The sequence below is a fragment of the Periplaneta americana genome, chromosome 14, assembly GCF_040183065.1.
Source record: "Periplaneta americana isolate PAMFEO1 chromosome 14, P.americana_PAMFEO1_priV1, whole genome shotgun sequence".
Classification (NCBI taxonomy): Eukaryota; Metazoa; Arthropoda; class Insecta; order Blattodea; family Blattidae; genus Periplaneta; species Periplaneta americana.
In genome coordinates this window covers 48,961,176-48,972,566 of record NC_091130.1, presented here as the reverse complement: position 1 = coordinate 48,972,566, position 11,391 = coordinate 48,961,176, and the positions used below count along the sequence as shown (strand labels likewise).

Below are 11,391 nucleotides of genomic sequence, written 5' to 3'. Positions count from 1 at the left end.
CTAGTAGAGGGGGTGGGGGTGAAGTATATTCAAAAACTCAGGTGCAATAAAAATTGAAGTAAAAATAATATGATGTCCCTGTGTAAACGTATATAGATTCCTAAACGTTTGATGGATTATATTATTTGTTTGCCGACCTACACTATCTGGTCTAATATTTGTGAAGCTTTATGACGCTGACAACAAGGCACACAACAACTTATTTCTATATATAATTACATTTCGGTTTTGCTCCCTTTGTGTTGTAGCACTCTGTGAATAGGCCTATTCGCTAATTTAACACTTTGCCCTGGCTTTGAACACCTGTATTCCAGCACTGTTCTACAAATTTCAGGAAACAGATTAATAGAAACAACGCCTGTTTGCATTAGGCTGTCTATTGTTTACACTACAGTCGAATTTTAAAGTCTGAAAATCCAACCAATTTTGCTTGCAGGCACATACAGTTACGAATTGATATATAAGCTTTTGGTGCTTTGTGTGACTGAGTAACAAAGGAATTCTATGCGGTTGGATAATATTTTGGTAGGATTTTAGCGAGCGGGTATGATGGCATGTACAGGGACATCACTTTATTTTTACTAACATTTTTAACATTAACCTGGCTATACTCGGAAACACTGTTACCCCCTTTCCATTACAGGAGTTTGGAGTTGCTAGTGCAATATGTAAACAAATCATTTTACTAGCTATAGGAGGAGAGAAAAGTAGTGCATCCATTTATGTTACAGGGAAATATAAGTTAGTATTACGATTTTCAGTTTGGTCATTACTTTACAGTATTTTATCAAAAAACATTAGGAATAGTAACAATTTTTTTTCACAAACTCAAGTCTTTAGGCGGTTATATACATTATGTAATGTCTACTTTTTTCAGCATATTACTAACCTAATTTATTCCTGAGAATTTTGTGACCACTTCCGTAAGAAACCCCAATTTCTACAGCTAACTTCTTGACCTACTTATTAGGACCTCGCTGCATCCTTTCTCTAGCATCTTCTACAGCATATTCTGTCACCTTTGTTGGCCATCTTACACTTTTCTTCCTTTCTGTACACTCTGTTGCTCTAAATTTATCTACCAGATTAATGACATTTCTACGAAAATATTCCGTAATGATATAATCATGAAATTGTGGAAAAAAAAAAAAGAAAAACTGTTGTTCACATTCGGTTATATTGTAATTCCAGTTTCCATCATCGTCCTTCATACCTACAAACAGTAAAACAAAACTCTTATTTAATTAATGCTGTTAAGTACCGTGCCATATTATAGGGTACCGTACTTTCGGTAACTCTAATCTTCACTTGTGCTCAGCCACACAGATAAATTCAGTTATGCTACCCACCATACCTGTGTGAAAATAAACTTCAATAATGTAAGTTTTTTCTTCTATAGAAAATGCAACATATTTCTGAAACACACTGTACTCTGTACTGTTTATTTCACTGCTAGCAACAGCGGCCGTAAGTTTGTGTGACTGACGTTAGCAAGGACATAATGAAAGGGGTCGGAGTCAAGTACATTTAGAAACGCAGGTACAATAAAAATTGAAGTAAAAATAAAACGATGTCCCTGTACCTTGTACCTCCCGTCAAATTTACACTGAAAGCTGTAATGAAGCAAACATAAAAGTTAAAATCTTAAAAAAGGACACTTTGGAATCGACCTCTTCAATTGTATACTGCCAAAACAACTAGCGCTTAAAAGTTAAGGCATGTTTTCCCAAGACCTTTAGTCCAATAACTTAAATATAATGATATTGAGTTATAAATATTACATAGTTATTACTAGACTTCGTGGAATTGCCACGAGAATCATGAGGTTTACTGCGCGCGCGGTATAGACTGTATGAGAAGGGGGCGTGCAAAGGATGGAGTATGCCTCTGATGTAAACACTCAGCAGTATACTGCGGTTACGATAAAACCTGTATCCTGCTTTCAAGAAATATAATGAATGGTCATTGAAGTAGGAAATGTCTAAACATGTAAATACACAATTATTTTATACTGAGATATAATAACTCTTAAAATTTAATGTAAGATACTCACATCATCCTTGAATATGTGCATTGCAGTGAAGAGTTACGTACATTTTGAGCGACTACTAAGTAATCTCCTCCGATGGTCACTTAAACAGTTTTTATATTGGGAAAATGCACGTTCAACATCACATGATGTAATACGTACATATTTGAAGAACGGAACGTCATTACTTTTTAGTACACCAACTTCAGATGTCTTGTCGTGACCTGATGGTACATTATTTATAATACGAAGTTGTGAATAGGCAGAATTTTTAGCAATAATGTTTCTGAACTTACATTTCACTTTTTCTGAAATTAGTGAATTGTTATTTTGGATAACGGTTTGTGATATTCACTATATTAAGGGCTTCTAAGAGTTGTAGTTTAGACGATTCTAACAGGATGATGCTTTTGGACACGATTTTAAAATTAGAATCAAGGAACAGAATATCTTCCAATAGCTGTTCAGAAGGCAATGACTTTACAGCTGCAACAGCGGAACTGTCTATGCTATCCAATGCATCAATTACCTCCATTATTTTGCCGTAATGTTCTGCATAGTAATTAACAGCATCCAACCACGTCCCCCAACGTGTCAAGACTGGCTGCGGGGGTAAGGATATTACAGGGGCAATTATTTGGAACAGCAACACTCTCATTGTAGTATGTTTGATTGAATTCTTGTCTGCACTGAACAGATGTTCAGCTTTGACTATTCCAACCACAGTAATGCAAAAACAAGTGCTTACATAGGTATACATTATCTGTAGCTGCTCTATCTATTTGGACCGGTCACAACTCTTAACATGAACTGCTTATACTACGAGACCGGGCGGTCGCCCACCTCCTCTATACTACCGTACATCGGCAACCTGATTGCATGCTGCGTGTGGCAATTCAACGAAGTCTAGTTATTACTATTTTTATTGGATATGTTTTAATTTTCAGTGCATATTTCAACATATCGCCCATGAAACAGCAAAAATATGTCGTAACACACACAGTTTCTCAAATTGAGATTCTGACATGAGTATCCTACATCCATTGCCTATTAATACACATTCTTGCTAAATGTTTTATCCAGAAAATAATTTTTCTTCTCAAATTTATAAATAAAAATATATCCCAATCCAATATTATTGTTCACAGACTGTGCAGGGTGATTCACGAGGATTTACTGTCCTTAACGGAGCTTTTTCCGAATAAATTCTGAGCAAAAAATGTCACATGAACATGTCCTAATCCCAATATTTTCAGAATTACACTAATTTTAAGCTGTTAGTAAAATACCTATTATCTTTACTTTTAAGAATAAAAGAATGTTACAAATAGAGAATGAACTTTTCAAAAGTATCATTTATTTAATTGGCTAGCGTTTTGAAGCTAAAACCGTGTTAATTGCTTTGTACAGATTTTGTTTTTCAATTTTTAAATATGAATTACAACATCCTTACGCACTTATCAGAAAAATTGTTACAAACGATACGACTTCAGGAACTTGATTCTTTACAGTTTAATTATGCACCTTAATGTACCGTCTTAAAGAATTTACAAGAGTGGAGTGATTTATAATAATTGTTGTGATAAGTGCATAAGAAAAGTTCAATTTTGTAGTTAAAACCGAAAAAAATTCTGTACGAAACAACTATGGAATTGAATAATTTCAAGGAAAAATTGTTTCCGAGCCGGGTATCGATCCCGGGACCATTCGCTTAGCGCACGAATGCTCTACCGACTGAGCTACCCAGAAACCATACACGATATACCCGGCCCCGGAACAATTTTTCCCTTGAAATAATTCAAGCCCGTTTCACAGAGAACTGTTACCTGAAAGCCAGATTTGGAAACTAAAAAATTCACAACACATTTTTAGCTTCAGAATACTAGCTAATTAAATAAATGATACTCCTGAATAGTTCATTTTTTATCTGTAACATTCTTTTACCTTAAAACTAAAGAATAATGGTATTTTACAAACAACTTCAAATTAGTGTAACTCTGAAAATATTGTGAATAGACTCATGTTTATATGACATTTTTCTCTCATGAATCACACTGTATGTCGTATACCAAAGCTTTAAAGAACAATTTAAAAATATCAGCATATATTCATTGTGATGATAAAGTCAGGCTGTAAATTGCATGAATTCGTTTGCATTCCAATACAATTTGAAACTGTAAAATAATTATTCAGTTTTTGTACTCTCCTGTAAAATTTATTTGCAGTTGGTTACGACATTTTGCAGTTTCATAAGCTATATTTAATTGCATAAATGCTTGCATGTTTTCCAAATGTTTAAAGCATATATATCCGGAACAGTAAATGATTTCATGACTATGGTAAATTTTTTTATTATAAACAGTTAGACCATGGGTTTCCAACCGCCTATAGAACCAGAAGATATTGCACGTCAAACATGCTCTGCTAAGGTCATATAAGATAGGAAAAACGACCTTAAAGAATATGCGCTGCGGATTGCTTACGCCAGGGGTTATCTCGTACGAGTTACAATTGAACATCTATGAGTTAGACCTATGATGATGATTAGGGCTAGGATTTTGATGAAATTGCATCTTTTTTATAGTAAGCCAGAAACATAGCCGCTTTACTATTTATACGTTATGTGATAAACTGAGTGGTTTAAGAAATTTTGCTAGGACATTTTTTTTTTTGCATTTTTTTGCCTGTTTCAATTATAAGGGCATCTTTTCTGTTATTCGGATTTTTTTAGGCATTTTCATTTAATTTTGGCCACGAATCCTCATTATTAATCTAAAATAATGATCATTTCCTTTGATATTTTGTCTACATATTTTGTCCATTAATACCCTTTAGTTTTTACTTGGTTATTTAACGACGCTGTATCAACTACGAGGTTATTTAGCTTGGATGGAGTTGGCGATAGTGATATGAAATTTGACGAGATGAGGCCGAGGATTCGCCATAGATTACCTGACATTTGCCTTACGGTTGGGAAAACCCTCGGAAAAAACCCAACCATATAATCAGACCAAGCGGGAATCGAACCCGCACCCGAGTGCAACTCCGGATCGGCAGCCAAGCGTCTTAACCGACCGAACAACGCCGGTGGCTAATGCCCATTATTTTGTATAATATTTTAATCGTTTTCTACACAAATATTGCCCTTTTAACGTAGTACACCCCATGTAATGGGATCAATCCAACCATCCCTTCAATATAGACTCTGCTATACTTGCTAATTCCCTATAAGAGCGGCCTTGTGTTGGGCTACATGGAAACTACATCTTACTTACTTACGAATGGCTTTTAAGGAACCCGAAGGTTCATCGCCGCCCTCACATAAGCCCGCCATCGGTCCCTATCCTGTGCAAGATTAATCCAGTCTCTATCATCATATCCCACCTCCCTCAAATCCATTTTAATATTATCTTCCCATCTACGTCTCGGCCTCCCCAAAGGTCTTTTTCCCTCCGGTCTCCCAACTAATACTCTATATGCATTTCTGGATTCTCCCATACGTGCTACATGCCCTGCCCATCGCAAACGTCTGGATTTAATGTTCCTAATTATGTCAGGCGAAGAATACAATGTGTGCAGTTCTGCGTTGTGTAACTTTCTCCATTCTCCTGTAACTTCATCCTACATGGAAACTACATCAAGTAAAATAATTAATTAAGGTGTACCACTTAGAAAAAATTGTGTAAAATTAAATAAACTTAAATGTTGGTACTAGAATTTAATTTAATTAGACCTACTAGTCTAAATATTAAGTAGCACAAAACCCCTTTTCCTACTAAGCCAATTATAGAATGTAAGATCAATTTTAGGGCATTTTTAAGGGCATTTTTTTTAGATTTTTAGGTCATAAATGCATTGTTTTAGGACATTTTTTTTATGATTTATAGGTCATCAAAATCCTAGCCCTAATGGTGATGATGATGATGATGATGATGATGATGATGATGATAATGATGATGATAGCAACAAAGGTTTTTTTATTATTAAACCGTACATTGATATATCGTAACATGTAACAGGAACAATTCCTATAATTGGACAAGTACATATAGGCTACGTGTCGTAGGTAATCATGGTCTATTGTGTAAAGGTTCGATCTCTTTAAGATCGCAGGAAAACATTTGGTGCCGAGCAATCCATTCTCTGCAGAAATCAATGTCCTGCGTGCTCCTCGTTCGGCCCCTTCATACGTGATAATCCAGCTGAATGTGACAGCCGTCAAGATGATTTTTCAAGTAAGGGGACGAATGGAAATCGCCGAGTTCGCCCGTCTGGGGAACGTGCCAACATCGACGTTCCCAGCGCGTTGGTATTTGTTTTGTATTCATGAAGAGCGAACAGACTCTTTCTTGTTCGTTTCTGTATTTATGGTAATGAGAGAGACGCGATAAGTTCAGAATTGTAACCAGGCGGTGCTGTTCTTAATAGAGGGAATACTTCCTTCTCCTCTCCTTCTTTATAGACATAAGCATACATGAAGAGTAAGCCATTAATATCTGTTTCATTGTCACAAAAAGTTAAAGCAGTTATGAAAAGTTAGAAAGGAAGGTTCCAAAATACAATACACTGCTCCGTCGATATAGTAGAAAGTCAATGTTTGCTTACTTAGATATAACACGCGGAGCAAGTCCTCTGCAATCGGTGAGCTTCATTTTTATGCAGACAGAACAAGAAAGTCAAGGACTGTTATAGACGGTAAAAAACCGACAACAATAAATAAATAAATAAATTAATTAATTAAATAAATAAATAAGTAAATAAGGAAATAAATAAAGAAAGAACAAACGAAAGAAAGATAGAAAGGAATGTGTGAATGAATGAATGAATGAATGAATTAATTAATTAATTAATTAATGAAGATATGAAGGAAGGAAGATATGAAGGAAGGAAGAACTAATGAAGTTCTAAAGGCAGGATGGAAAGAAGAAATGACTGAAGGAGTGAATGAATGCAGAAATCAGTGAGTTGATGAATGAATGAATGAAAGAATGAATAAATAAATAAATAAATAAATAAATAAAGTATTAATAATAATAATTATTATTATTTATTTTAGCTGGCAGAGTTAAGGCCGTAAGGCCTTCTCTTCCACTCAACGAGCAAAAAGTATAGGGGAGAGTCGGGTAGTATCGGACATCGGGTAATATCGGACAGTGAGTTTCTTTCATCTACCACGCGATGATAGTACCTGATTGACATGGTTACGTTTCTGTGATGTCTCATAGAGAAACGTAACCATGTAATTCAGGTACTACCATATGGTGGTATATGAAAGAAACGCACTGTCCGATACTACCCGATGTCCGATACTACCCGACTCTCCCCTACACACATATGTATGAACTTACAAAAAATTCAACAAATTGATTTAGATAAGAGCTACATGTATACATGAGTTACTTACGAATTAAATACTATGAACTATTAATTAAACATTGAAATACAAGCTATGTAGCAGAATTAAGCTAAAATACATAGAATGTTAAAATAAAGAAAAAATAAAAACAAATAAATATTAGCAATAGGCTAATTCTTAACATTTGCGCCGTTTTCAAGGCGTAAAATAATAATTATTTTGTCAGAAATACTCAGACTTGAAAGTGTTAGTGACATGGTACCTTACCGGAAGGCGGGGGCTTGGACTCTCGTCACAACAACAGGCCACGTTTTTTGTTTTATTTTGTAAATCATCTTGCGACCATCCACTCAGCTCTTTATACGATCCCTCAGGCGGTCGCGACCCACACTCTGATAACTCTATACTGTCTGCAAGTTGCCGCTTCAGCAAGATTGTGTACCTGAATAAATACAATTTTCTGTACCTACGTGAAGCGACAATATATTCCTTTATTTCAGTTCAAAACTGATAGCGAATTTAACTCACTGTAAATGATATTTTTCCAGTATTCAGTTTTAAATTCATGCTAACAGAGAGAATATACCTAATCTTGAATTGTTCAATACTATGATTTTAATAACGTTTTGTAATACTGGATACACGTTTAAAAGTTTATGGCCATAGGGATCTCATTTCTTCGTAAACACGTTCAAAATATGGAATACCAGGATGAAAGGTATCCAAAATAAATTTAGATATCCTGTAGTCACCATCTATTGTTTCAGTCCCACCATGCATTGCGAAATTGTCCCATTGTAAATTTAGTTTTTCCTTCTACTCAGCTTTAAATTCATAACTTTGGATAGGGACTTTGTAAATTTTATGGCCGTAGAAATTCTACTAACTTTACTTCTTAAGTATGTTCAACATACCAAATATCAGAATGAGAGATATCCTAAACGAAGAAAGAATGTCTGTGTTTCCAAGTTTTTTGCTACCTAATAGAATATCTTTTCATGTTGGACGTTCACGTCCATATTGCGTTCCAAAGCGACGTTGAACAGCAGTAACAGATGTCAGGTACCTACAACACGCATGCAGCACTCTCCTGTAGTGTTCTTGAGAAATTCTTTTTCATATAGGCCTATTTTTTTTAATTTGGAATAGCTTTCACCAGAACATATAGTTTTTTAAGAAGTAGAAGAGAATTGCAACAACATTATTTTATGTCTAATTTCAACGCTAGATATATTATACAGTTAAAAATAGGTGCATAGCTCTACTATGCTGCATATCTTTACGTAGAAAGAGTTATTGATGAACAAGCGCGGAATGTGGAGAACAATGGGACTTTTGGGAGAACAAGAGGAATTCTAGGAATGCAAGGAAAACAAAAGGAATAGGAGAAATGACAGGAAAAGTGCATAAAATTGGAGTACAAGGAGAACAGAAGGAAAATAAGTGGAAGATAAGGAAAATAAAAGGAATAAAAGAAGAAGAAAAGCAAAGTAAAGGAGAACAAGTATCAGAAAAGGAAAACAAGAGAAATTCAGAAGACAAGGGGAAGACAAGGAGAACAATGGAAAGACAGGGAGGGTAAGAGAATAAAAGGAAAATGAGGGGAAGAACGTGAAGACAAAGAGAAGAAGGTGAAGACAAGGAGAACAAGGAAATACCAGCATGTAAAGGGAAGGATTGCATTTTCAAGTGATAGTCAATTCCCAATTTACCTCTCGTAGGCCTACATATTGAGAAGAAATACGTAGTTCTATGTCAAAAATATTGTTAAATAATATTACTACTGTCCGTCCGAGTGGTTATGTCGCAGGGTCATCGAAACGGGGGAAATCACGTGACAGTTGCCTTCTTAACTTAGTTATTTACTTTAAATTAATTTAAACAGTTGTATAATATTATGTAGACTTCTAAATCCGTACAGGAAATATTTTATGCTTAAAGCCCAGCCACTACCGTTTGCAGAGAGTTCAGCAGAAACGGGTAGAGGAACTTGGAATGCGACGTAACCACTCGGACGAACACTACTAGTACTGCTACTACTACTGCTACTGCTATTGCTACTGCTACTGCTAACACCACCAGTACCTTGAAACCAAATCGCCAGTAACTATTAAGTGGAATTTCAGAAGAAATTAGATGTCCATCATGTCGGCGTGTCTATTTCGCAGAGCATCAACTGTTCTTTTTTATCACTTGGTCAGTCAATTCTCTTGTGGTCGCCAACACGTCTGTCTGCTTAAAATTTGCATACCAGACTGAAGTGCTTTAATGATCATGTGCTGGACGTTCGTACTCTCTTCTAAAACGCCTTTAATCTGTTACTGGCGAACTACAGAACACGCTGGGCACTTTCCTGCGTAGATGTAATTTCGGATTCTTTCTATTGCAGCAGCACCTATGTTAATGCGTAACATAATAAAAACGGTTAATTGTATATTATACTAACATTCTGCCAAATGATGCCTCTATTTACCCATAAAAATGCAATCAATTTGGATTTTCATAATGGGGGGGGGTACATCTTTCCAGTTGTTAACATTTTACATCTCAGCATCTTTTAGTCTGGTGAAATGAAATTTGGCACACTTAGAACACATTGCTTCTGTTGTATTTTGCACTTCTAATATTTTCAAGGAATTGTCAGTTACAACACATTGCTTCTGTTGTGTTCCGCAATTTTAATATTTTCAAGAAACTGTCATTTACAACACATTGCTTCTGTTGTGTTCTGCACTTTATTTATTTTCTAGAAACTATCAGTTACGACACATTGCTTCTGCTGTGTTCTGCACTTTTAATATTTTCTAGAAACTATCAGTTACAACACATTGCTTCTGTTGTGTTCTGCACTTTCAGTATTTTCAAGGAACTGTCATTTACAACACATTGCTTCTGTTGTGTTCTGCACTTTAATATTTTCAAGAAACTGTCAGTTACAACACATTGCTTCTGTTGTGTTCTGCACTTTTAATATTTTCTGGAAACTTTCAGTTACAACACATTGCTTCGGCTGTGTTCTGCACTTTTAATATTTTCTAGAAACTATCAGTTACAACACATTGCTTATGTTGTGTTCTGCACTTTAATATTTTCAAGAAACTGTCAGTTACAACACATTGCTTCTGCTGTGTTCTGCACTTTTAATATTTTCTGGAAACTTTCAGTTACAACACATTGCTTCGGATGTGTTCTGCACTTTCAATATTTTCAAGGAACTGTCATTTACAACACATTGCTTATGTTGTGTTCTGCACTTTAATATTTTCAAGAAACTGTCAGTTACAACACATTGCTTCTGTTGTGTTCTGCACTTTTAATATTTTCTGGAAACTTTCAGTTACAACACATTGCTTCGGCTGTGTTCTGCACTTTCAATATTTTCAAGGAACTGTCATTTACAACACATTGCTTCTGTTGTGTTCTGCACTTTAATATTTTCAAGAAACTGTCAGTTACAACACATTGCTTCTGTTGTGTTCTGCACTTTTAATATTTTCTAGAAACTATCAGTTACGACACATTGCTTCTGCTGTGTTCTGCACTTTTAATATTTTCTAGAAACTATCAGTTACAACACATTGCTTCTGTTGTGTTCTGCACTTTCAGTATTTTCAAGGAACTGTCATTTACAACACATCGCTTCTGTTGTGTTCTGCACTTTAATATTTTCAAGAAACTGTCAGTTACAACACATTGCTTCTGTTGTGTTCTGCACTTTTAATATTTTCTGGAAACTTTCAGTTACAACACATTGCTTCGGCTGTGTTCTGCACTTTTAATATTTTCTAGAAACTATCAGTTGCAACACATTGCTTATGTTGTGTTCTGCACTTTAATATTTTCAAGAAACTGTCAGTTACAACACATTGCTTCTGTTGTGTTCTGCACTTTTAATATTTTCTGGAAACTTTCAGTTACAACACATTGCTTCGGCTGTGTTCTGCACTTTCAATATTTTCAAGGAACTGTCATTTACAACACATTGCTTCTGTTGTGTTCTGCACTT

At 35.3% G+C, this 11,391-nt stretch overlaps 1 non-coding gene across 1 annotated transcript; it reads right to left on the bottom strand.

The window, feature by feature from the left end:
- Nucleotides 1-3,705: 3,705 nt before the first annotated feature.
- On the bottom strand, nucleotides 3,706-3,778 carry TRNAS-GCU (transfer RNA serine (anticodon GCU)). The gene has a single exon. It is a non-coding gene; the product is annotated as a tRNA-Ser (tRNA).
- Between the last annotated feature and the right edge of the window lie 7,613 nt (nucleotides 3,779-11,391).